The sequence below is a fragment of the Pinus tabuliformis genome, chromosome 1_1 (genome assembly GCF_031772625.1).
Source record: "Pinus tabuliformis cultivar Carrire ecotype Pingquan chromosome 1_1, CPIR1, whole genome shotgun sequence".
NCBI classification, from domain to species: domain Eukaryota; kingdom Viridiplantae; phylum Streptophyta; class Pinopsida; order Pinales; family Pinaceae; genus Pinus; species Pinus tabuliformis.
In genome coordinates, this window is record NC_142297.1 from 213,665,176 (window position 1) to 213,692,726 (window position 27,551).

Below are 27,551 nucleotides of genomic sequence, written 5' to 3' on the forward strand. Positions count from 1 at the left end.
GTTTGATATTTCGTCAGAGTTTTCAATTCTCTCAGGGTTGTTTCATCGATAAGGTTTCGTGGTGAAATGTCACAATGTGACAAATTGGTTTGATATGGTTTTTTTAAAAGGACATGAGCTATAGTATATAAATATGATTTAAAATCTATTAAAAAACTAAGCTTAACCTACCACATTAATCCTAAACCTAAAAACCTTATCCAAGCATCACTTACCTAATGCTAAACCCCTAAAAACCTAAGTTATTAAACCCTCGGCCTTATTCATTTGCAATGAAAAACATTCCAAAACATAATATAAAAGCTCCTAACCACATCCTTAGACTGCATCAAAACCATGGTAATGTGACTAGGAGATGTTGACCGTAAGGGTTTGGAACTGCAGATAAGCCGCCAGTTGTAAACTGCATTAGAGATGGTTGTGGCAGTATGCATGTGAACAATGCATGGATTGACCGCCGAGATTAGCATTAACCGCAAAAGTTACCATGGCAGTGTAACATATGAGCGGGGTCAAAATTCACTATAACCTTATCGGAACCACGCAGAGAAAACCGCGAAGTTAGCACTTAGCAACGGTTGTCACATGCAGTCAGTTGACCGCAACAACCGGGATTGACATGCAAGGTGGCAGCTTATGACAAGATCGCAACACATCTACCTATTCACATGTGAACAATTATCCAACTCTGCTCAGTTAGCTGACCACCAGCGGTCATGAATTTATTATAAAGTATTTTTTGGTTTTTTTAAAACAGTTTGTCAACAAACTTATTCAATGACCATGCCAACCTAGCAAGATGTCTAATGCCAACAGGACCGAAGCTAAAACCATATCCAAAATCAACCCAATTCACCTAGAATGCAGCCAAAGGTGGTTTTTATGTATCCACAGGCCTATAAGAGGCATTTTTGTCCATGGAGGATATTAGGAGAGGTTTTTGAATTTTGTACGCAGATTCTGGAGGACATAGGCGATTTTGTTTTCAAAGTTTTAGGAGCATCCGGGGTCGGTTTTGGAAACCGTAAGCAGTGTTCGAAAGCTGGTTTAGAGGGCTATCTGATGACAATGATCAGAAGTGCCTACGTGCACATTTAGTCTGGTATTTTCTGTGTGTAATCAATTTCTTCTTCTTGTTCCTAATAAAAATGGTCGCCCATCTTGAAAGCGGACCCGGAGACGTAGTCCATCAGGGACGAACTCCGTCATCAATCTTAATGTCTGGTATCGCTGTGTTTTTACTATTTTCATTTATGTTATGCATCAATTTTATGTTTAATCAGCTATCATAAAGTGTTCTTATCAAGTAGTTTTCCTAGATTTGCGTGCTTTCAGCTAACATTCAAATCATTAATGGTTAATCAATTCTACATTAGTTTTTAGTTTATGATCATTTTAGATTAGTAATTGTTCCCTTGGATCCATTAGAAGGAGTAATATATAGAAAACCAGTCAAAGAAGAATATTGTGCAGTTGACATAGACAATATTTATCAAATGACAACGAAGGAACAAGATTGTGTTAACCCTACTGCAGAAGGAAATTTGAGTTGGGAGCATGATAGTTCTTGTACCTCAGACTCAAAAGAAGATTTGGAGAACTGGAAGAATAGGCCGCATGAAGTATCCATAAGGCGCTATGCAATAATTACCAAATTAGTTCGCTGTATGATATCTGAGGTATGTAACTGGCCTTCTTATGATGGCTTAGGTGATGTAAATAATTTTCTTAATGATTATGAAGAACAAGTTCTAGAAAATCAAAGGTTTTCTTATAGATGGTGGAATGCACACCAGAAGAATATAAGAGGTTGGTAAGAATGTCGAAGACTAATGGGGATAAGGTTTGGACAGATAGATATAGAGATGGAGATAAAATATGATGGTGAAACTAATCCTAGGAAGCATATCCATCTATGCACTATAATATGGAAGGAGATTCCACAACAAGAATGGGTACATGGATTCATTCATACATTAGAGACAATCCCTAAGAAATGGTACCTAAAAGCAAAGCTTTGACATGGTACCATGAACTGGGAAAACATGGTTGATGGCTTCATATTAACATTCAACTTTGAGGACAATTGCCCATACATAGATTTGGCCCTTTAGACAGTCAAGAAGAGGATCTTTGAGAATGTAACCCCACTAACGTGGCATCAACCTAATTGGGCTGCGCAGATAGAAAATGCATTGGAGTGTTATAACCTTATTGCAAATGAAGAAGATCCTTGCAACATCGACATTGTAGAGTCAGAAGGATACCACGAATTAACTGGACCTGATCTAGAGATACAAGACATAATGAAGCCATTGAAGACCAAGAAGGTGAACATAGGATCAAAGAAGGAACCCAAGTTTGCAACAATAGGAGACTACTGGGATGAGGAGATAGTCAATAAAGTTACATAGTTACTTCATGAATATCAAGAACTGTTTCCCACCAAGTTTTCAGAGATGAAGGGTATAATAGGAGATCTAGGAGTCATGAAGATTCCCCTTAAGCCTAATGTGAAGACAGTCAAGCAAAGACCTTATAGGCTAAACCCAAAGTATAAGGAGAAAGTGAAAGTAGAGCTTGATAAGATGATAGCAACAAGAATTATTGAACCTGTGGAAGAATCAGAATGGGTGAGTCCTATCGTGGTGCAAGAGAAGAAGACTCAAGGAGAAATTAGGATCTGTGTTAATCTGAGAAAGTTGAATGATGCATGTTTACATGATCCCTTCCCTACCCCTTTTACAAATGAAGTGTTAGATAATGTAGGAGGTCAAGAAGCTTACTCATTTACAAATGGATTCTTAGGTTATCATCATATTAGGATTGCACTTGAAGATCGGCATAAGACCAAATTTGCTGCAGAATGGGGATCATATCAATACACAATAATGCCTTTTGGATTAAAAAATGCACTTGCTATATTTTATAGGGTGTTGGTCGCAAATTTAAGGAATACATCCACAAGTTTTTGGAGGTATATTTTGATGATTAGATAATATTTGGATTATTGAGCAAACATGTTGGAAGTTTAAGACTTATGCTCGACACATGTAGACAATATTAGATCTCTTTGAACCTAAAGAAGTGCATATTTTGTGTACCTTTCGACATATTGTTGGGATATATAGTCTATAAGCAAGGACTAATGGTGGAACCTGTTAAGATTGCTATCAATATGAGCTTGCCTCCACCTAAGATAGTATGACAGCTTCACACTACATTGGGACATACTAGGTATTACAGGAAGTTCATCAAGGGTTATGCTCAGATCATTGTGCCTATGGAGAAATTGTTGAAGAGGGATGTAACTTTTGAGTGGAATTAAGAATGTCAGAAGAGCCTTGACATATTGAAAGAAAAAATGGTAGCTGCGCCTATACTAGTATTCCCTGATTGGAATACGAAATTCCATTTCCGTGTGGATGCCTCTTGTATAGCTTTGGGAGTGGTACTGGAACAACCTGGTGCAGGAGAGATTGATCATCCTATAGCTTTTTCAAGTATAAATTTATCTAACGCAGAAAAGAATTACACCACTACAGAAAGGGAAGGATTGGCCATGGTATATGCTTTGCATAAGTTTAGACACTATTTTCTTGGGTCACACTTTAAAATGTTTACAGATCATTCTGCACTGAAGTATTTGGTTAATAAGCCTATCTTAGGAGGAAATATTTGCAGATGGTTACTGTTATTCCAGGAATATGACTTTGAGATCATTGTTAAACCAGGGAGACTGAATGCAGGACCTGACCATCTGTCAAGACTGGAAATAAGGGAAGAACCAACCAGCATAGAGGATAATATCCTTGATGCATAGTTATTTACAATCAAAGTGGCAAATAACCATTTTGCAGATTTCATTTAGTTTTTGACCAGCTCCTTCAGAGTATACTATGCAACAAAAGAAAGAATTAGTTGTTAAGGAAACTAAATTTTTATTAATAGCAAGACATCTAGTTAAGATGGGACCAGATGAGATACTACGCATATATGTTCCTGAACATGAAAGACAGATGATTCTAACAGAGGCTCGTGGGGGTGCAACTAGTGGATACTATGCAGGAAAAACTATTGCGCAGAAGATTTTGAGAGCAAGATTGTGGTGGCCTACACTACATAAATATGTGACAAAGCACTACTAATCATGATGTGTGTCAAAGAATAGAGAAACCTTCTAGAAGAGATGAGATGCCATTGGTACCAAAAGTTACATTACAGACCTTTGATAAGTGGGACATTGATTTTGTTGGACCCATCAACCCACCTAGAAAGAGGACTAGTGCAAGGTACATAATTACAACGATTGATTACTTGACAAGACTGCAGTATAAGGACTGCTACAAAGTTTATTTTTGAGTATATATTGTCTAGATTTGGATGTCCGAATATTTTAATGAGTGACCAAGGTTAACAATTCCTAAATAAGACTATTGAAGCATTGAATGAGGTGTTCCAAGTTTATCATAAAAAGAGTACCCCTTATCACCCTCAGGCCAATGGAATAGTAGAATCATTTAATAAGATTTTGGAGAATGCACTTACTAAGGTATCCAATGTGAATAGAGATGACTGGGACCTTAGAATTCCAACAATTTTATGGGCTTATAGGGTCACCTGTAAAAAGTTGATAGGTCAAACACCCTTCAGGTTAGTATATGGGCAAGAAGTTGTGATGCCCATGGAGTACATCGTGCCTAGCTTGAGGATTGCAACTTTTACAGATATGGTAGACCCTGATATAATGGAGGAAATAATGTCGCAGTTGCTTGCTTTGGAGGAAGATAGATTTATAGTAGGATTCCATTAGCAGGTACATAAAGCAAGAGAAAAGCTCTGGCATGACAGACATATTAAGTAGAAGAAGTTCTAGGTAGGAGACCTTGTTCTCCTTTATGAAAGTAAGTTTGTAAATTTTTCGGGAAAATTCAAGATGCATCGGTTGAGCCCATACATTATCAAGCATATTATCGATGGAGGCGCAGTTAAATTAGCAAAGTTAAATGGATAATTCGTTCAAGGAAGAGTAAATGGTATCATGTTGAAGCTGTATAGGGAAAACCCTGCCCCTACAACTTTGCTCTGAAGAAAGGAGAAAATTCTTAGTGCCACATGTAGTTGAAAGTGGGCACTGGACTATAAACTATGTTGCAGAGAGAGCTTCGACGTAGGAAGTTACTTCGCTACAGTCTGGATTATGTCGAAGTTTGTAGGAGCCTTGATGTAAGAGGGGTTGCTTTGCCACAATATAGGATGCGTCGAAGCTCACTAGGAGAATATGACCATTAAAAAGGAAAGTTACCATTGAAACACGTAGAGTGATGCATTTATGAGGACAAATTGCATGGATCTAGCGATAGATATGCAATTAATGAACACAATATGAGCTAATGATGGGGTTAGAAATTCAAAATTGTTATAAAAAGCCACGTCCTCCTCAGATTTGGCACTTTGCTGTCGTGAGAGTTCGAATATTGCTATCGTGAAGAAGTTGTAGAAATTTTTGCATGGATGCCCTGACGCTTGAAGAATTTATTCATATATTTAGTGAGAAGGGATTAGCCAGAGTCATGGAAGAAGTATTTGATATGCTCGCAACAGAATCAACACCCGCAGCAACATCATCACACATGCAGTGGAGATCCCTGCGAAAGAAAATGACCAGAGAGGAAAAAACGAAGAAGAAACAAGAGAAGGGACCTGTTGAGCCTCAGAAAAAGCCGAAACATGTGAGAGATAACGAGGAAGAAGCAGAGCAAGTGCAAATGGAAATGGATGGCACAACATTTCTGTCACCTCTCCCACCATATATTCCACCAAGAATACCAGATGCAAAACCAGTGACAGAGTCGAAGGACACAAAATATGGTAGCTTCACACCTTTATTGCCAGAATCAATGTGATTTACTAGAGAAAACTTTGGAAAGATTCTGCAACTGAAGTTCACGGACGATGATTTCAATGACAAAAAGAAATATTCACAGTTCACACCAGACAATTATTTAAAACAAGTGCACTACCCTGAGAGTGGTGTGACAAGGTTAGAACCGCAACAATGGGTGGCTGGATTGGCGCAGTCGGGCTTGTTGAATATGTTGAATGTGCCACACTTCGACATTATTCTAGGAAGCATGACTTGTGTGAAACAATTTCTCATGCTTGTGCATAATGGATGCCTATGGATGGGTAAGAGGATCCCTATCGATCCAATGCTAATATGGAGAATCACAAGAATGCCTTGTCAAGGGCTAAACCCCACAGAAGAATTTGTTGGGAAAGGTCATGACAGAGCCATAGCAAAAAACATGAAGAAGAAGTTTGGACTAACAAAAGGGAAGCAAGGTTATGATATCAACTCGATCAATGACTAGGGAGTTCACTTCACAACACATATATTGGTTGGAAAAATCATGGGGAGGTGTCGGGCTAATTAAGTCCCTGCACTGATGATTTCATTAGCTATGCAGTGTGCTAATGGGGTTCAATACAAATAGGACGTATATCTATGCCAAGAGTTTCTAGATGACTGCACGAGGCTTACGAGAAAGGTACTCATTTTCACTGCATATGGTTAATTTTGATAATTGCAATGCTGGCATGGAGAAATCTGAAAGATTCATAGTTCCCTATGGTACATTTGGATGTTTGTGAAGCCATGCGATGCCTTGCTTTGGTATACCACTAAGCCGATGCGAGCACGTGATAAAATAATGTTTTTCGTTTTATACCATATGGACTTACACATGTTGGTGAACCAACACTCTCACCTTTCACCAACACTATACGAGAAATATAGCTCTATCGTGAAGTTTAAGGTTGAATTCCACATAATTTACATATAGGCTCACAGGGACACAAGGAAGACATGGCATTCACTTCCATATTTAGTGATAGAAGATGATCTCCTAACGAAGATACATCATTGTCCTGTGGAGTGGATCACTGCGTTGGAGACACATTCGGAGGATACCCCGACAGAAGAGGACATGACTTAGTTTGGGGAAGCGAGTGGGAAGGATAAGGATGAGAAAGAGTCAGAATAGGAGAAGCAATAAGACGAGGGTCTCGAGGATCCTCCTGGAGGTGATGAGAAGAACATAGAGTCTGAAAAGACAGAGCCAGACCCAACTATTGTAGAGAAGAGGAAGGCACACACCAAAGCTGCCACAAGAAGAAAAAAGAAGAATAAGGTAGACAAGACAAAGGACAAAACACCATTGGTCCTCACTAATGGGAACCTGGACCATATTGGGGACAAAATTCAGGAAGAAACGACAAAATCATGGAACAATCTAGAGGATCGCTACGCCACACTTCTAACAAGTGTCACAGAGTGCATTGCAGAATTAAAGACATTGGCATAGATAGTCAGACAACCAGTGCAGGTAGAGGAGAAGCTTGGAGAGGAAAGACCAGTAGAACCTACACTTGCAGTGCAGATAACATAGATACCTGCTGGAGCCCTATAGTTTGACTCCACTGAGGTACAACAATAGGCCAAAGAGTGGAGGTACATGAATATGAACATTGTAGTAGTGCCACTTCAGAGATTACACAAGTTGCATCAAGAGATCATAGATGAGATGAAGCAATGCGAACAACTCACTTCGAAGTTAAACATTCAGGTAGAGAGAGAGCGATGTTTGCTGAAGCAGAAACTCGACTAGGTGATCCAGGAGAGGGATCAGGGAGTACAAAAACAACATAAGCTGAAGGAGGTGATCGAAGCAACATGCTACAAGGTTCTAGACATTGATGTCCGAGAAGAGGAAACAGAGGAGGACAAGGTCGCAAAGCTTGCCCTTGCAGTATAAGGATGCAAGGATAAGATCGTAGATGTGCAATTTACATATGAGATGAAGATCATGAACTACAGATGAAGCTAAAACCAACCAAACCAATGGAAGTGAGAGAGCAGGGGGAGGCTGACCTGAAGGTTGCAATGGCCGACATCTCCACACCAGTGGTAGATTGTGGGAAGCTATTGGATGAGAGCTTACATATTTGGAATTTCTTGTAGGAAGATCCAAATGCATAGAAACTACAAGAGGATATTCAACAGAAGCAACAACAGCTGGAGGAGATTTGGGTAACTTTGATAACTTTACCAATCTCACATAAGCTCGCAAGATAAATGAGGGAAATGCCCTCCAGAAGAAGATAAAGGAGCTGAAGAAGGAAGAGTAGACTTTGAAAGAAAGAAATCAACCATGATAGGATGAGGCTCTCCAACTGTCCCAACTGGTGGATGAGAAGCTTCAAGAGCTTCGACATAGAGAGACAACAATAATGTAGAAGGCTACGAAACCAGTGATAGAAGCATTGCTGGAGGAAGTGCGCAATGAAGAGAGAAGGTCACAGACATTTTGCAACAGTTTAACAACACCTACAACAATATTTTAATGAAGATCAGAGGAAAATCGCCTGAGTAACTCTTGATGAGTCACATGTGAGTGTTGGTGCCCTGTTGTGTGTAGCCCAACTTGGCCTAGATTTTGGTAAAGAATCCATATTTTGAGGACTTAATATACCACGTGGTGTCGTAAAAGCGCACTATTTTGTAAGGGATCAATGGTTTTTGGGCCATAGTTGCTTGTTTTAGGGAGTCCATGGTATTTTGATGATGTAACCCTACAATGTAATAGTATATATAGGGTAAAATAATAAGAAGAAAATAGATGAGAATTAATCAATGTTATGGATGAATTATTAAGATATGTAATTTGGTAGCAAAGGAGAGGATATGTAGTTGAGTGCGCAGAGCCCTGGAGAAGAGTGTGCAGCTGAGTGTGCAAACAAATTGCATCTTAGTGCATAGGCCAAGAACTATTTGGTTTTCAAAGAATCATTATATCAAGAAACAGTTCTTATGGAAGTAGACCTACATTGGGGTGAACCACGTTAATTTGGTGTTTTTATCTATATATTTGCTTATTATTTGTTGTAGGTAGCAGTTATTATAGTTTCATTTGACTTCAGCACAGTGATGGTTTATGGTTTTATATGGCATGCTTAAGTAATTAATATAATGCGATGAAGTGATTTATAATTGCTAAGAATAAGATAACTTAATAATACCACATCTCCTAATCCTTCAAGGCTACAGAAACTTGGTTCTGCATCCTCCCATAGTCACTTCGGGTGAGATTGCAATCTACTTGTAGATCGTTGCTGAAAGGCCCAGTGATCAAGGGTTTTGTTGGTGTGTAGTATAGATTGAACATGGGTCAACCAAAATCGAGCCAACAGTTCCTAGGAACACATGCACACTTCCTTTGATAGCCTTAAATTGGTTTACTTACCACTCACTTGACATCCAAACACAAATTTAGAGAACAAGAACATAAGAGTAGTCTTTTTTTTTGGTAGGTAAGCACCCACAGGGGATTTGAACCAGTGACCTATCACAAGGAGTGCCCTAACAATGCACCCATTCACTGTCAATCCAAAGCCCCGTGGGCTAAGCACATAAGAGTAGTCACCTAACACTTGGTATGAGTTTTTATATAATTGGAAATAAAATTTTTGTTCGCTTGTGTTAATGAAATGAATTTTTCATCTTATTATATAAATAGAAGACAATTTCTATGTAATTAGAAGGAAATTTGAGTAATTTGAAGAAAATTATTGTCTTGTTGAGGAATTGGATTTTTTTATTTATTTATCTTGCTGTGAAATTGGAAGACATTTTTTGTCCTTTTTTGTAATATTGGGAGACGATCTTTGTTTTATTGTATAATTGGAGGAAATTTTTTATGATTGGAAGACAATTTATATGTTTATTTGTGATTGGAATACAATTGTTGTCTTCTTGTAATTACAATCCATTTAAACATGGGGAACCATCATAGTTAGAAAAGAAAGTTTGAAGGAAAAAATAACCCATAAAAAAGATCATTGAAGCATGAGAAAAGGCTAGGGTAGGTATGGAAAAATGCATACTTTTAGAAAAGGATAATCCTACTTACAACATAACTAATGAACCCCCAATTTATTCCATCAGAACAAATTGTTGTGGATGATTAAATGATGATGGATTTTCTTGGAGTTGATTATGGTGTGGGTGAAATTAGAGAGGTGACTGGTGCACAACTTATTGTTGGAGACATTCCTCTTGTGAAAACTCTTGTTCAACAATGGGACATTTTAGAATTTACCCCTGAGCACGTCCAATCCCCTTCAATCAATGTAAGTCCACAAAAAACAAGTCAAGAGTTCCATCATATAGGTCCATCACCCCTACCTTTATTAGAAATTGTGCAATGAAGAACTCCAAAATGCCTTGAGATGGATGAAAGTGGTTTATTATTGCTTGAAGGTAAGCTACCTAAATGAGCTATTCGTTACCAATCCTGTAAAATTATCAAAGAATGATTTGAATTAAATTTTGATGTAGTCAAATGACAATTATTCATTGTCTTTGTTAAAATCTAGGAGTTTATTTGTTGTTAGTAGAATTCTAGGTATTAAAGCAATAAAAATATAGAAACAAGTAACATATTGTTAGAAACCTATGGATGATTTTTAAAAAATTGGTAAGATAACTCAATCCCAAAACCATAATGTTGGCCATCGTGTCTTATCATAATCAATTGTTTAGAAGATCACAAGAAACCATTTTTTTGATAAAGCACACATCCCATCTCATTAAATGAAATTCCAAAACCCTTTGAAAGTATTCTATTAGATGAGATATCCCCAACACAGTTGGCCAAATAGATTGTTTGGCCTTCATTAGTAGCCTACCTCATTTTGATATGAAGTTAATTGGAGTAGTTAAGGGACTAGTGCAATTTTTTTGGCATGATAACACTAGACCTTCTTCTAACCAAATTTAAGATGTAACAAAATTAAGAAGTGGTTCTAGGAACCATGAACCCCGCATTAAACACTTCCTTGACATCACACTCACATAATTGTATGAGAGATTCAAGAATGCACATTTTTCACTTAACATGGGCCAATGATTCTTTGAGATATGCAAGCCATGGTATATTAGAATAAGCACAACTCATAACACAACTCTTAACTTATTTCCTTTTTTTTCATTTGTTTTTTTCCTTATAATTTAGTTTGAAACAATACCATTTTTTAGGTCATGATTTAAAAAATGTCAACTTTTTTTTAAAGAGATGATATTCTTGGAATCATAATGAACTGGTTTGAAGGCCATAACCTTGTATATCATGTGCCAGACATTCTTCTTCTATTGTCCAAAATTTCCACAACATGACATCATGGTTTACCCTTGAACTACACAATACTATTCTAAATTGATTACATCTACATATTCTCCAAAAAACACCATCAAATACTGCATTTCTACATAACATAGAAAAAAAATAAGGTCTTATGAAACTATAGATTCTCCATGACATGAAGGACCTAGACTCCAGTTTCCTCCTCGTTGAGCTGCTATAGGTATCCTTGATTGTGTAACTGCATGATTTACTGATTTTCCAAATTCTTCGATCTAATCTTATGGTTATTATTAGCCTTGGAGGCAAACAACCCAAAAATGGATCCGTATATGTCATAAAAGTCTCCAAACTGGCTTAAGAATTATCCTAAAGGATCCAAGTATGCTCCAAAATTCTTCAAAATCCTCTTAAGGGTCGTTCGAAATCAAAATGGTCGAAGGAGGAAAGCCCTTAAAGGGAAGGAAATACACTATCGAGAGGTAGGAAATGCTTGAAAACCATTAAAATTCCAAAATCACAGGCTTAAAGTGAGAAGGCACAGCAGTCGTTAGATCTGGTCGATCAACGACCCAGATCTAATTGGCGGGTCACATTGGCCGAGGCAAATCAGCGCAGACCATGGGGCAATGGCGATGGCGATCGGCGATTAAACGAGGACCATCAATTGCATACGCCAATCAACGACCCAAATCACATCGACGGATTGTAGATCGGGAAGACCAAAGGGGCAGAGCCTTTACATATAGCGATATGCAATGCGATAAGGCTGGACTCGACAACATTGTGAACGATATTCCATAATATTTCAAGTCCGCACCTAAGCATTTTGTACTGCATTCTCCATATATTTCATTATTTAGCGGAATACATAGGAACCTTGGCAGCGCCGATAGCGATAAAGTCCGGACCCGATGTGTTTCAAAGGTGAAATATATATATGTTTTCAAGTCCACAAAGGCCGATTTTTCATGTTTTTTAAGGTTTTTTCCATATTGAAAAAACACGAAGGGAACAAAGGGACTGGGCCTGTTGGGTTGTGTTATATTCTTTCCACGACTAACCCACGTAGTGAATCAGGGGGTTAGAGGGGGGGCGGAGCCCCCCCTTCATTGCGCCGATTGCGCAGTGGGGGCGGCAGCCCCCCCTGTCCGGGGGGTTTGAGGGGGGCGGGTAGCCCCCCTCTATGGGGTCTGGGGTAGCGCCCCAGGGAATTTTTTTTTTGGACCCTATATTAGGTTGGGTGAACCTACCTATGGTTTTCGGTCCATGGTATTGGATGCTTCGGCATGTATAAATATGTATTGTAACATTGAAAGGAATATAATGAAAAATCAAGCTGGTAGTCCCGGTTTTGGGATCCAGGGGAAAATCTCTGTGTATATGTGTTTTATGTCTTATGCTCTCACATTGTTTATTTTTCTATGATTTAGAATTTGTATGCAGGTAATTTCTGTACGGGGTTAAAACCTACATTTGGTATCAGAGCTGTTTTGGCTTCAAGGGGACACCTTTGTTGTTGAGGGGTTTCGCTCGGGCCTGTGGTAGACCCTGTTCAGTGGGAGATCTATGAGATCGATTCTGGTGGTGAAAGAAAATGGCGAGCAGCGGAAAGATAGAAATCGAGAAGTTCAATGGTCAAAGTTTTGAGTTGTGGAAACTCAAGATGGAGGATCTGTTGGTGGATAAAGATCAGTGGATCGCGGTAGATCTAGGTACTAAACCAACGAGAGTGACCGATGAAGAATGGAAGAAGTTGGATTGGAAGGCAAAGAGCACAATACGATTGTGTGTCTCAGATTCAGTATTGCTGAATGTATCAAGGGAAGCTATGGCGAAGGCTTTGTGGGACAACTTAGGGACTTTGTACCAATCTAAGTCTCTGGTGAATAAACTGTTCCTGTGGAAAAAGCTGTATAACCTGAGGATGAAAGATGGAGACTCGGTGACAGAGCATCTGAACACATTTAATACTGTGGTAAGTCAGTTAGCGTCTGTTGATATTAAAATTTCAGATGAAGATAAGTGCATCAGTTTGTTGTGTTCTCTACCAGATTCGTGGGATAGTTTGGTTATTGCAATAGGAAGCAATGCAACTGCTTTGCAGTTTGATGAAATAGTCTTAGCCTTGCTGACGGAGGAGATAAGATGGAAAAATATGGAGAGCCAGAATGGTGATGCCTTGTCTGTATGAGGATAGTCCCAGAATAGAAACAAAAATAAGTCATCGAGTGGGAGATCTAAATCTAGAGGGATATCTAAATCTCCAGGAAAACCTGTAAAGGTGGTGTGATGGAAATGCGGAAAGGAAGGGCACTTCAAAAGGGACTGTAAATCTAAAGCTCCTGATAAAGGAAAGGGATTTGATGATGCTCCTTCTACAGAGGCGAAAAACACCTCAGATGAAGGTGGGGATGTGTACTTGTCTTCTTCAAGTACACATGTAGATCATGAGGCATGGTTGATTGACTTAGGTGCATCCTTTCACTTCACTCCCCATAGAGAGTGGTTCTGTGAGTATGAGAAATACGATGGTGGTGATGTCTTCTTAGGAGATGATAGGAAGGCTAGAATCATTGGTCACGGAAAAGTAAAGTTGAAGTTGCAAGGTGGAAGGGTTAGAACACTTCCCGGTGTTCTGCATATTCCTACATTGGCCAGAAATCTGATTTCTGTAAGCAAGTTGGATGATGCAGGTGTAAAAATAGTGTTCGATAAGGATACCTGCAAGATGGTTCGGGGAGCACTGGTATTGATGCGGGGAGTTTGGACTGGAACTATGTACAAGCTGCAAGGTAGCACTGTTGTTGATGGGTGCAATAGTTCTGTGGTTCCTGAAAGTGGAGCTGAAAATCTAGTGGTCTCTGGAGAGAAGACCATGTTGTGGCATCAAAGGCTTGGACATATTGGAGAGAAGGGCCTTCGAATACTTCATGGTAAAGGTATGGTAGAAGGTATGAGTAATAGCTCTCTGGATTTTGATTTCTGTGAAAATTGTGTATATGGGAAGCAAAATCGGGTGAGTTTCCCCTCTGGTGCTAAGAGGGCGAAACAAATATTAGAGCTTGTGCACAGTGATGTGTTTGGACCTGTGAAAGTTCCATCACTGAGTAAGTCTGTGTACTATGTATCATTTATAGATGACTTCTCAAGGAATACATGGATATATTTCCTTAAGAAGAAATCTGAAGTCTTTGACAGGTTTAAAGAATTTAAGGCTCTAGTGGAAAATCAGACAGAGAAGAAGATAAAGGTGCTGAGGACAGATAATGGTGGAGAGTTTTGCAGCAAGGAATTTGAAGAATTCTGTAAGAAGTGTGGTATAGCACGACAGAAGACTACTCCATATACACCTCAGCAAAATGGAGTCGCAGAAAGAATGAACAAGACGTTGATGGAAAGGGCAAGAAGCATGCTCAGTGGTGCCGGGTTAGGACAAGAATTATGGGCAGAGGCGGTGGATACTGCATGTTACTTGGTCAACAGGTCACCTTCATCAACGTTGGAGGATAAGACTCCACAAGAAGCATGGACTGGTAAGAAACCATCTCTTTCACATCTGAGGGTATTTGGATGTGATGCATATGTACATGTTCCAAAGGAGAAACGAACCAAGTTGGATAGTAAATCTGAAAAGTGCATCTTTATTGGGTATAAGGATGGTTTAAAGGGTTATAAGCTTTGGAACCCAGTCACACGGAAGGTTGTGTACAGCCGAGATGTGGTGTTCAGAGAGGTAAAAGATGTTATTAAACATGAAGTCCAACCAAAGGAACCTGAGAAGATAGAGTTTGAGCTAAAGGAGGAAGAATCAGACTCTGCAGCAGAGGAGGAATCAAAAGATGAAGAGCCACAAACTCCGGCTGTGAAAAGATCAGTTCGAGAAAGAAGGCAGCCATAAAGGTATAGTCCTTCTTCTTTTTGTTCAAATTTTGCTTTGTCTGTTACTGATGATTATCCTAGAACTGTGAAAGAAGTAGTAGATTCAGAGGATGGAAAACTATGGAAAGAGGCCATGGTTGATGAAATGGCATCTTTGCACAAAAATAAGGCTTGGGATCTGGTGGAGTTGCCAGCTGGAAGGAAACCCATTGGTGCTGCAAACTATATTTTGGGCATGGAAATTAAAAGAGATCGGGCAAAGAGGAAGATCTGGTTAAACCAGAGGAAGTATGTCGAGACAATACTACAGAGGTTTAATATGTAGGATAGTAAACCGGTGAAGGTTCCTATTCCTGTAGGTGTGAGGTTATCTGCTGAACAGTGTCCCAAGACCCAAGAAGACGAAGAGTACATGTCCCGTGTTCCATATGCAAGTGCAGTCGGTAGCCTGATGTATGCAATGGTCTATACTAGACCAAACATTGCACATGCAGTGGGAGTATTGAGCAGGTTTATGTCAAAACCAGGGAAGGAGCACTGGACAACAGTGGAGCGGGTTTTCAGGTATTTGCGTGGCACTAGTAATTATGGCTTGTGCTGCCAAGGAAGACCAGGACTGGACAGAGTGTTGGATATTCGTGGCTTTGTTGATGCACACTGGGCTGGAGATTTGGATCAGAGAAGATCTACAAGTGGGTATGTGTTTAACCTATTTGGAGGTGCAGTCAGTTGGATGAGTAAGAAACAATCTGTAGTGGCACTATCAACTACAGAGGTAGAATACATGGCAGCCACTCATGCAAGTAAGGAAGCAGCTTGGTTGCAGAGATTGTGTTTAAGTATGGGGTTAGTACAGGGAGCTATAAGAATAGATTGTGACAGCCAAAGTGCAATTTTCTTGGCAAAGAACCCTGCTTATCATTCAAAGACAAAGCACATTGATGTTCAGTATCACTTTGTGAGGGATGTGATAGAAGACAAAAATGTGTTGTTGGTAAAGGTGGACACTTTGAAGAATACTGCAGATGCATTGACAAAATCTGTGAGCTCTGAGAAGTTCTCTTGGTGTAGAGAAACAATGGGCATTTCAGGGCTAGAAAAATGACTAAGCTCTCCCGTGGCCCCCTGTGGAAAGAAAACAGCAAGTGGGAGATTGTTGGGTTGTGTTATATTCTTTCCACGACGAACCCACGTAGTGAACCAGGGGGCTAGAAGGGGGGCGGAGCCCCCCCTTCGTTGCGCCGATTGCGCAGCGGGGGGATCACAGGGGGGGCAGCAGCCCCCCTGTTCGGGGGGTTTGAGGGGGGTGGGTAGCCCCCTCTACAGGGTCCAGGGTAGCGCCTCGGGAATTTTTTTTTTTGGACCCTATATTAGGTTGGGCGAACCTACCTATGGTTTTCGGTCCATGGTTTTGGATGCGATGGTTTTCGGTCCATGGTATTGGATGCTTCGGCATGTATAAATATGTATTGTAACATTAAAAGGAATATAATGAAAAATCAAGCTGGTAGTCCCGGTTTTGGGATCCAGGGGAAAATATCTGTGTATATGTGTTTTATGTGTTATGCTCTCGCATTGTTTATTTTTCTGCGATTTCGAATTCATATGCAGGTAATTTCTGTACGGGGTTAAAACCTACAGGGCCATTTGCGATAGGTGATAGCGACCCAAAGGGCGGAACCGATGGGTAAATAAATCATTTTTGAGGACTTTTAAAGTCCGAAAGGAACAAACATTGGTGGGAGTTTATAGCATTACAATGGTTTCTGTGTAAAACAGAAAACACTCATTATTAAACAGTTTGAAGAGAAACCGAGGCCGAGAGGCATCTATAGCACAACAAAACATGCCCAACTAGCCCTAAACAGAAATATCATGGGCATCTATAGCACAACACAACCCGAATCAGATACATCATGGAGCAGCACAGCGCGACACAACCGAAATCAACAGAAGAGATTGTGGGCATCTCTGTCAAGAGAGAGCTCCCTGCCAGTGCACCCAAAATATATGAATGTGGTTATTCCTCTGTCAGAAAGAGAAAAACCTCAGAGCCATGCCTGCCTATTGGGGGAATCAAACGGTTAAGGGACAAATCAGACAAGGTTAAGACTCCGAGCCTTCTAGAGAGTTCAGGAGCATTGTAAAGGGCTTATAAAAGGTAGAAAACTAGATGTAACAAGGGTTCAACTTTTGGAGATTATTCCTCCTCTGTTTATTCAAGCTTCTCATATTCATCTAAGAAATATAATCTTCTGTTGCCATTAAATGTTCAATGTTCATTCCCTTTATGATGTTCTACGCTTGCACTTGAATAGTTTGTTCAGGTTTTCTGTGTGTGTAAGGCCATATAACTGTCATCTTATCTTTGCTTTGATATATTAGATTAGCAAGCTTCTTTGCTGCCTGTAGCTAGCCATTTATATGTGTTATTATATATGCATCTGCCAGTATAGTCAGTAAGTTCATTTGCTACCTGTAGCTAGCCATTCATATATGTTCATGTATGCAATCTGCTGGTACTGTCAGTATTCTCCATCTATCCATTAAATCTACAAACTATTGGGCATTTGTGGTCTAAAGCCTTGTGTTGTTAAGGGTGTTCATGCATGTCTTGAGTAAGAATAGAGTTGAAATGGTTATCTAACTTGATCCAAACCATCATTTATTCCAATAGTTCAGAGAACAATATTGAAGATTACATGTTACCAGGCATCTCTGATTTACAACCTAGGAGAGTTTCCTGGAGTGATAACATAATTAACACCATTGTCGGGGAAAGGAAACTGAAGCTCAGATTCCCTAGGAAATGACACAGATCCAGCTTTGATGATAGACACAGTCTAGGCACATTTTTGGTTGTAATCATCTATATGGCGACTCTACTGGAGGCCGAACCTCTTGGCGACTCCACTTCATAGTTCTGGCTTAGTTTGTGAGTCATACTCGAAGAAATCCTCAAAAGCTACACACTGACCCAGTACCTGATCCTGAAAAAATCATCAAAGAGAGAAAGGTATTGCAGAAAGGAGCATCAGGTTCAGGTAAACCTAAACAATCTCCTATATCTCTTCAAGAAAGGCTTGTAATAGAACAAATACATGTTGAGAGTATAGCATCTAATACTAGCAGTGAAGAAAAAATCTTAGAGATTCATAAATCTCCTTATTCTTTAGGTTCTCCTTTTGCTTTAAGCCCAAAGGAAACCTCACCTCCTATCCATCATACTCCTTTAGTCCTGTCAGTCACTCCTCAACCCTCTATCATTCAGACTGCCAGTACTCTTTTAGCTACCACAGCTATGGCAGGTCCACAAGCACCTACCAAAATGGAAAGAATCATAGCTGCTAGGTATGGACCTCTAATACTCCCCACTCCTTTGAATGCCATGCCTACTGGAGAATATCAGAAGTATAGGCCTAATTTCACTGGGACTGAAGGTGTTACTGTTGAAGAACATCTTGAGTCATTCTATAGCTATGCTGATAATCTGGACATTAGTGAAGATGATGTGTGGATGAGAGTCTTTGTCCAAAGCCTAGATGGAGAGGCTAGAAAATGGTTCAGAGAACTAACCCCCAGATCTATAGCAGATATTGAAGCTTTAGATGATGCATTCCTAAAGCATTGGGGGGATAAAAAGGACCTCCTCTATTACCACACTGAGTTTGGCAACTTAAAGAGAGAAAATGGTGAGTTGCTGTCTGATTTCAATAAAATGTTTAACCATATGTACAACAAGATTCCAGCTAAAGTAAAACCCACTATTACCTCTTGTAAACTCACCTATGCCAGTGCTTTTGATTTTGACTTCTGCCTACTGTTGAGAGAGAGGTGATGTGCTACTTTGGCTGACATGTAGGATGCAACCTTGGAAGTGGAATCAAACATCATGGCTGCAGAGAAACTCAAGGGAAATGTTGATAGAAGAAGATAGAGGGGTGAGTCTTCATCATCCTCTGATCCTAAGATAGATAAAATGACCAAAATGATTGAGTCATTAGCCTCTAAAATCTCTAAATTGAAGGTTGAGCAGCAACTGGGGAAAGGAAGAATGCCTAATACCTTTTCCCCAAGAAATCCAAATCCAAATCCATATAGAAGAACGAATGAGCAGTTGCAGATTTTGCAAAGAAACAAAAATGCAAATGAAGACCAAAGGGTGAAGGCTCCTTTTCAGAATGCAGTCATGGAAGAAGAGCAGTTCGAAGAAGATGATGAGATCCATTGTCTAGAAGACAAAGGCAATGCTTCCTTTTTGACCTCAGCTGCATATGAAAAGTCATTATGCAATGACCAGATCAACCAGGAATGGGATGGTGAAGCTATTCTACAAGCTATAGATAAGCAAAGATATAATTTAAGGTCAAAAATAAATAATGCCAAGGAAACTCATATTCAAAGAGCTGTTGTCCCTATAGTACCGCAAGCTAATAAGCAAGAACAATTGGCAGTGGATCCCATCATCCTCAAAGCTCCAGCTCATGAGGTAAGAGGCCTCGACAAGTCCCCTTCTCCTTTCAGTTTTCAATTAGAAATTCAGAAGCTAAGAATACCTATGCCTCTGATTGAACTAGTGAAGAATGAGTCCTTCAAAAGATCCATCCTCGAGGTCCTTGAACCTAAAGCCATCCAAGCCTCCACTGACTATGTAAATCTACAAGATGACAATCCAGCTATTATCGTCAGCCAAATGATTGAAAACTGTGAAGACAACTCCCCATTATTCTATGTCTCTATGACTATTCATGATAAAATCCTTCACAATTTCCTTTTCGACACTGGAGCCAGCCATAATCTAATGCCTAAGGCTGTCATGGATGAGTTGGGTCTTGACATCACTAAGCCTTATCATGACCTGTTTTCTTTTGACTCTAGAAAAGTGAAATGTCTAGGGTTAATCAAGGACCTAGCCATCACTTTGTCTCAGCTGCCTATGAAAAGCATGATGATGGACATTGTGGTAGCAAATGCACCTCCCAAGTTTGGCATGTTACTTTCTAGAGGCTGGATCAAGAGACTAGGTGGATCATTACAAAATGATCTGTCCTATGCTACTGTCACAGTTTTCGGAGGTGAGAGTAAGAGATTATACGGAGAGGCGCAATTGGCTTATATAATCAGCGATTAAAAGAATCCCACCAATCATCCCTAATATTCTATTGACACTGATTTTGGAGCTTGTATCCTTCATATTCGCAGCTCAGGAAACCGGTTTTCCAGATCGCTGGGGAAGAAAACCCACAGATTTGGGATATTTTTTTTGATGGGGCTTGCTCTAAAGAAGCTGCAGGGGAGGTGTGGTCCTTGTGTCCCCAACACAGGAATACATTCATTTATCTTTCAAATTAGCCTTTCAGGTCACAAACAACATCGCGGAATACGAAGCTTTAATTCTAGGCTTAAGCGCTGCTAAAGAAATGGGTATCAAAGGCCTGAAAGTGCTTGGAGACGCAGACCTCATTATTCAACAGGTAAATAAAACGTTCCAAGCTAAGCATCCAAGGTTGAAGGCATACAGAGATGAGGTATGGAGGCTCAAGGACTCTTTCAGCAATTTCAGCATTTCTTATATTCCAAGAATGAGGAACCAGCTTGCCGATTCCCTTGCTGTCTCTGCCAGCATGTTTATTCCTCCGTTGCCTCCTAAATTGACATATGAAGTTCAGGTAAAATACAGACTGTCTTTGCTTGACAATGTCAAATATTGGAGGGTTTTTGAAGACGATGAGGAAATTAACAGGTTTTTGCAAGTCATTGGGGAATTTTCTGAAACACGCATCAATCAGGAAAACGAAACCATGGAAGAATGCAGCCAGCCCAAGCTAAAAAGCGAGATCGGCCAAAGAAGCATCGTCCAGTTGCCTAACAACTACATACCAAAAGGATTGGTGCCTCTAGAGAGGCTTTTCGATCATAATTACGTGCCCTATAATGTGACCAAAACAGAGAATGAGTTTGCCATCCATAAACATAATATAGGCAGCCTAGCCCATCCAAAAAATGTAAATATGTCCACGCATCTATCCTCTGCCTAGAATTCCGAGTATTGCACCCTCATGAAGCAATTCACTGACATTTTTTCCTGGGAATACAACGATCTTAAAACCTATGATGCAGACATCATTCAGCATAAGATCCCATTGGAAAAGAACACCATACCTTTTAGGCAAAAATTAAGACCTATCAGCCCTCTCTTATTGCCTTTGATTGAGAAAGAAATCAAGAAACTATTGGATGCCAAAATCATAGTCCCCCTAAGGTATTCAAAGTGGATAGCCAACCTTGTGGTGGTAAGAAAGAAAAATGGAGAAATCAGACTTTGTGTCGACTTCAGAAATCTGAACAAGTGCTCTAAAAAAGATAACTATCCCCTGCCCAAGATGGAACACTTGCTGCAAAGAGTTTCAGGGGCTAGAGTCATGTCTTTCTTAGATGGATTTTCAGGTTACAATCAGATTGTTGTACACCCTGAAGATCAGGAAAAGACCGCCTTCACTACTCCTTGGGGCACTTTCATGTACTCAAAGATGCCTTTCAGACTGATGAATGTTGGGGCTACTTTCTAGAGGGCCATGGACATAGCCTTTGTGGGAGAGAAGGAAAAGTTTGTCCTTATTTATCTTGATGACATAATGGTCTTCTCCAGCAGCCACAAAGACCATTTACAACATTTGAAGAAAGTCTTCCTAAAGTGCAGGTAGTTTGGAATTTCAGTCAAACCAAAGAAGTCATAGTTTGCTCTAGAAAAAGGCAAACTTCTTGGACATATTGTTTCTGCAGAAGGTGTGAAGATTGATCCAGCCAGGGTTCAAGCCATCCAAACATTGTCCATCCCAAGGTCAAAAAGGGACATTCAATTCTTATTGGTAATATTAACTTCGTTAGGAGGTTCATTCCAAAGTTTGCAGAGCTTGTAAAGCACATCACTTCCATGCTGAAGAAAGGAGCATAAATAAAATGGACAAATGCTTCAAGAAGCTCTTTTGAGGCCATCAAGCAAGGTATCATGGAAGCTTTTGTATCTTCTCTTTTGCCTCTTATGATACACTTGTAGCAGTTTTTTTGTAGAAAAATGATGAAGGCATAGAGCAGCTTGTGGCCTTTTTCAGCAAAATTTTAAGGGATGTTGAATTAAGGTATGAAATTATTGAAAAACAAGCTTATGCTCTCATAAAGTCTTTAAAGGCATTCAGAATTTATATTCTGCATTCCAAAGTAGTTGCATATGTACCTTCAACCTTAGTAAAGGATGTCTTAACTCAACCAGATATTGATGGGATGAGAGCTAAATGGATTGCAAAATTCATAGAGTTTAACATAGAGGTGAAGCCCACTAAGCTCGTCAAAGGCCAGGGCTTGGCTAAACTTATGGCTGAGGAAAATTGCAGCTTGTTAGATATAAATTCTATGGGTCTGAATTCAAATTACGAGTAGGGAGAGGGAGCAACAGAAGAGCAAAAGCAGGATTAGTATTTGGCTGAAAATCTAGTCACATGTGAATGGTATTACAACATATTTCATTTTTTGCAAAAGCTAGAAGTCCCTCCAGGACTTAGCTCATATCAAGATCATGCCATTAAACTCACATCGGCCAAATTATACATTAATAAAAATATCCTTTATTGGAAAGACCCATCAGGAATCCTCTTGAGGTGTCTAGATAAAGAACAATCTCTGGAGGTCATACACCAGTTTCATTCTAGCACCTGTGGAGGGCATCATTATTGGAAAACCACAGCTCAAAAAATCTTAAGGGCTGGATATTATTGGCCTACTTTGTTCTCTGATGTGTTTTCTTTTGTAAAAGCTTGTAACAAATGTCAGAGGTTTGCAGGAAGATAGCAGCTAAAATCTCTGCCCTTAAAGCCAATACATGTCAAGGGTCCCTTCTAGCAGTGGGTCTTGGACTTTATAGGTGAGATCAACCCACATTCCAGTGGCCAACACAAATGGATCTTAGTAGCCACTGATTATTTTACCAATTGGATTGTGGCTATACCCACTAAGAATGCCAGTCATCAAGTTGTCATAAAGTTCTTGAATGAGAATATTTTCACTAGATTTGGTTGCCCAACCAAACTAGTCACTGATAATGCAGCAACGTTCAAGGCAAAAGAATTGATGGACATGACTGAATCCATGGGCATTCAAGTGGTGCATTCTATCTCATATTACCCTCAAGGAAATGGCCTAGTGGAATCATCTAACAAGAGCCTGGTAAGGGTAATCAAAAAGTTGTTAGAGGACAACAAAAAGAGCTGGGATTCCAAGCTGAAGTTTGCACTATGGGCTGACCGAGTTACCATCAAAAAGTCCATAGGTAATTCTCCATTCAAACTGGTTTATGGTGCTGATGTTGTTTTCCCCATCCAACTCATCCTCCCTATGGCTAAGTTCTTGCAAGAAGAACAAGATGAAGAGAATGATATGGTAAGAAGAATGAATAACCTAGTTGAACTACACCAGATAAGAGAGCAGCTGGTTGAGAAATCAAAGGCTCATCAGAAGGCAATCAAAGAAACTTTTGACAAGAAGGCAAAAGTGGACAAGTTCCAAGTTGGTGATTGGGTGCTTAAATGGGATGCATTTAAAGAAAAGAGAGGTAATCATGGAAAGTTTGACCCCTTGTGGACAGGTCCTTTTGTCATTGCTCAAGTTCGGCACAACAATACATTCATCCTGCACAATCTGGAAGGAGAAGATGCATTTGGTCGCCCAGTAAATGGGCGGTTCTTGAAACTCTATTTCATTTAAGGCCTTAAAGCCTTGGTATTGTAAATATGTTTTTCTTTCAATTTTTATTTTTATGCTAAAAAGACTCCATGCCCAATGGAACACAAGAAGGAAGATTTAAATTTTGTTTTTATAGGAAAGGCATTGATCTGCAGTTCTTGAAACCTCACAGGGAGGCTTTCATCCCCAGAAGGAGCCAATGTTAGCCTTGGAGGCAAATGGCCCAAAAATGGATCCATATATGTCCTAAAAGTCTCCAAACTGGCTTAAGAATTATCCCAAAGGATCCAAGTATGCTCCAAAATTCTTCAAAATCCTCTTAAGGGTCATTCAAAATCAAAATGGTCGAAGGAGGAAAGCCCTTAAAGGGGAGGAAATACACTATCGGGAGGCAGGAAACGCTTGAAAACCATTAAAATTCCAAAATCACAGGCTTAAAGTGAGAAGGCACAACAACCATTAGATCTGGCCGATCAATGGCCCAGATCTAATCGGCGGGTTGCATTGGCGGAGGCAAATCGGTGCAGACCATGGGGTGATGGCAATGGCGATCGGCGATAAAACGAGGATCGTCAATTGCATACACGGATCAATAGCCCAAATCACATCAGCAGATTGTAGATCGGGAAGACCAAAGGGGTAGGGCCTTTACATATAGCGATATGTGATTGCGATCAGATTGCATTGCATTATCGCATCGGTGCTGACCAAAGGGGTGGGGCCTTTACATATTCCTATGTGCGATGCGATAAGGCCGGACTTGACAACATTGTGAACGATATTCCATAATCTTTCAAGTCCGCAACCAAGCATTTTGTAATGCATTCTCCATATATTTCGTTATTTAACGAAATACACAGGAACCTTGGCAATGTCGATAGCGATAAATTCCAGACCCGATGTGTTTCATAGGCGAAATATATATATGTTTTCAGGTCCACAAAGGCTAGTTTTTCATGTTTTTTAAGGTTTTCGCCATATTGCAAAAATACGAAGGGAAAAAAGGGACCGTTCCATCTGCGATAGGTGACAGCGACCCAAAGGGTGGACCCGATGGGTAAATAAATCATTTTTGAGGACTTTTAAAGTCCGAAAGGAACAAACATTGGCATGAGTTTACAACAGTACAGTGGTTTCTGTGTAAAATAGAAAACACTCATTATTAAATAGTTTGAAGAGAAACCGAGGCCGAGAGGCATCTACAGTGCAACAAAGCATGCCCAACTAGCCATAAATAGAAATATCATTGGCATCTACAACACAACACAACCCGAATCAGATACATCATGGAGCAACAAAATGCGACACAGCCGAAAACAACAGAAGAGATTGTGGGCATCTTTGTGAAGAGAGAGCTCCCTGCCAGCGCACCCAAAATATTTGAATGCAGTTATTCCTCTGTTAGAAAGAGAAAAAACTCCGAGCCATGCCTGCCTATTGAGGGAATCAAATAGTTAAGGGACAAATCAGACAAGGTTAAGACTCTGAGCCTTCTAGAGAGCTCAGGAGCATTGTAAAGGGCCTATAAAAGGCAGAAAACTAGATGTAACAAGGGTTCAACTTTTGGAGATTATTCCTCCTCTGTTTATTCAAGCTTCTCATCTTCATCCTAATAAATATAAGCTTCTTTTGCCATTAGATGTTCAATGTCCATTCCCTTTATGATGTTCTATGCTTGCACTTGAACAGTTTGTTCAGGTTTTCTGTGTGTGTAAGGCCAGATAACTGTCATCTTATCTCTGCTTTGATATATTAGATTAGCAAGCTTCTTTGCTACCTATAGCTAGCCATTTATATGTGTTATTATATATGCATCTGCCAGTATAGTCAGTAAGTTCATTTGCTACCTGTAGCTAGTCATTCATATATGTTTATATACGCAATCTGCTGGTACTGTCAGTATTCTCTTTCTATCCATTAAATCTACAAACTATTGGGCATTTGTGGTCTAAAGCCTTATGTTGTTAAGGGTGTTCATGCATGTATTGAGTAAGAATATAGCTAAAATGGTTATCTAACTTGATCCAAACCATCATTTATTCCAATAGTTCAGAGAACAATATTGAAGATTACATGTTACTAGGCATCTCTAATTTACAATCTAGGAGAGTTTCCTAGAGTGATAACAGTTATTATAGACACATACCCTTTGAGAGTCTCAATTGTCAGATCTCGTGGCTGTTATGATTAGGAGGGATGTTTTCACTATAATAGTCGATCCACCTTCCATAACTGTCAACTTAAGCGATATTGTCGATCTTTCAAGGTCCCTTGTCCTCCATCCACTTGAATAGCTCCTCTCCTTCAACATTGTCCTTCAAAATATCTGCAATTGATTTGCAATCTTTCCAGAGATGAATCAATGCCTTCTTTCCATCTTTCCACCCTAGATGTTCAATGATAATGGAGGTAACTTCTCCACACAATTTCCAAAATTTTTCCCCTGCTCCTGCTAAGACTCATGCTCGAGACGCAAAATTATGTTTTTATGGAAATACTTCCGCAGGAAGGATCGTTTCCACCATTCATTAGATTTTGAAAGGAGCATCCACACAATTACCCCCCCGAAGGATAAATTCATTAGATCTAGGTATTTTATTGCTAATCCTACCTTTGACTTGGGTAAGCGAACAATTTTCCAATTTATTAGTTGGAAATGAGGCTCATTATTTTTTCCTCCTTGCCACAAGAACTTCCTCATTAATTCATTGAATTGGCGAATAATACTTTTTGGAGCCAAATGGCCGGATCCCATGATATATTGGGAGGGAGGAAAGATCTGACTTGATCAAAATCACTTTCCCTATTGTAGTTAACCATTGCACTCCTCATGGTTGAATACATTTTTTCATCTTTTATAATACCTCTTCCCATTCTTCTTCATTGGTCCCTCCCAATGAAATGGGGATTCTAAATTATTTAAAGGCCCCTCATTCTGGATTTGTCAGGAATTTAAATATTTTGGAAATATCAATAAGAGTTGATTCTTCGCAATTCCACCCATATACTTGAAATTTCCTTTTGTTGACTAGTCCAACTGAAATTTGAAAATAAGAGTCCTGAATCTTTTTGAATCTCACTGCAACTATCTTATACGCTCTTTCTAGAAGAAGGGTATCATCAACAAACTGATTGCATTACCTCCTTAACATTATCCTCTTGCTTGGCTTGTTCCAAATTTGTACTTAAACTTTCAGCCATGATGATGTAAAGAAGAGGGGATAACAGAAACCCCTGCCGAAGCCCATGAGATGCTTTGAAAAAAGAAGATGGCCGACCATTCACTAATGGATCAATCCAAGGAGAACCGATACAAGATTTGACCCATTTAATAAAATCCTTACAAAATCCCAATTTCTCTAACATTAAAAAGAGGAAGGAGTGCCTCACCTGGTCAAAAGTGTTAGCCATGTCCAATTTGATCACCATTCCTTTTTCCCCTACTTCCTTAATAGAATGAATCACCTCTTGGAATAAGATGATATTGTCTAGAATTTGACATTGCTGCATGAATCCACCTTGATTCTCGGATATTAAACTGGGAAGCATCTTTTTTAGTCTAGATGCAATGACTTTCATCAGGAATTTGTATGCAGAATTACACAACGAAATGCGAGAAAATATAGAAAAGTTTACCTGATTAGTTTCTTTGGGGATCAAGGCTAAGAAGGACGAGTTAATTACGCAACCCAACCTTTCTTTTTCTCTCGAATTATTTAGTATCCTTAATAA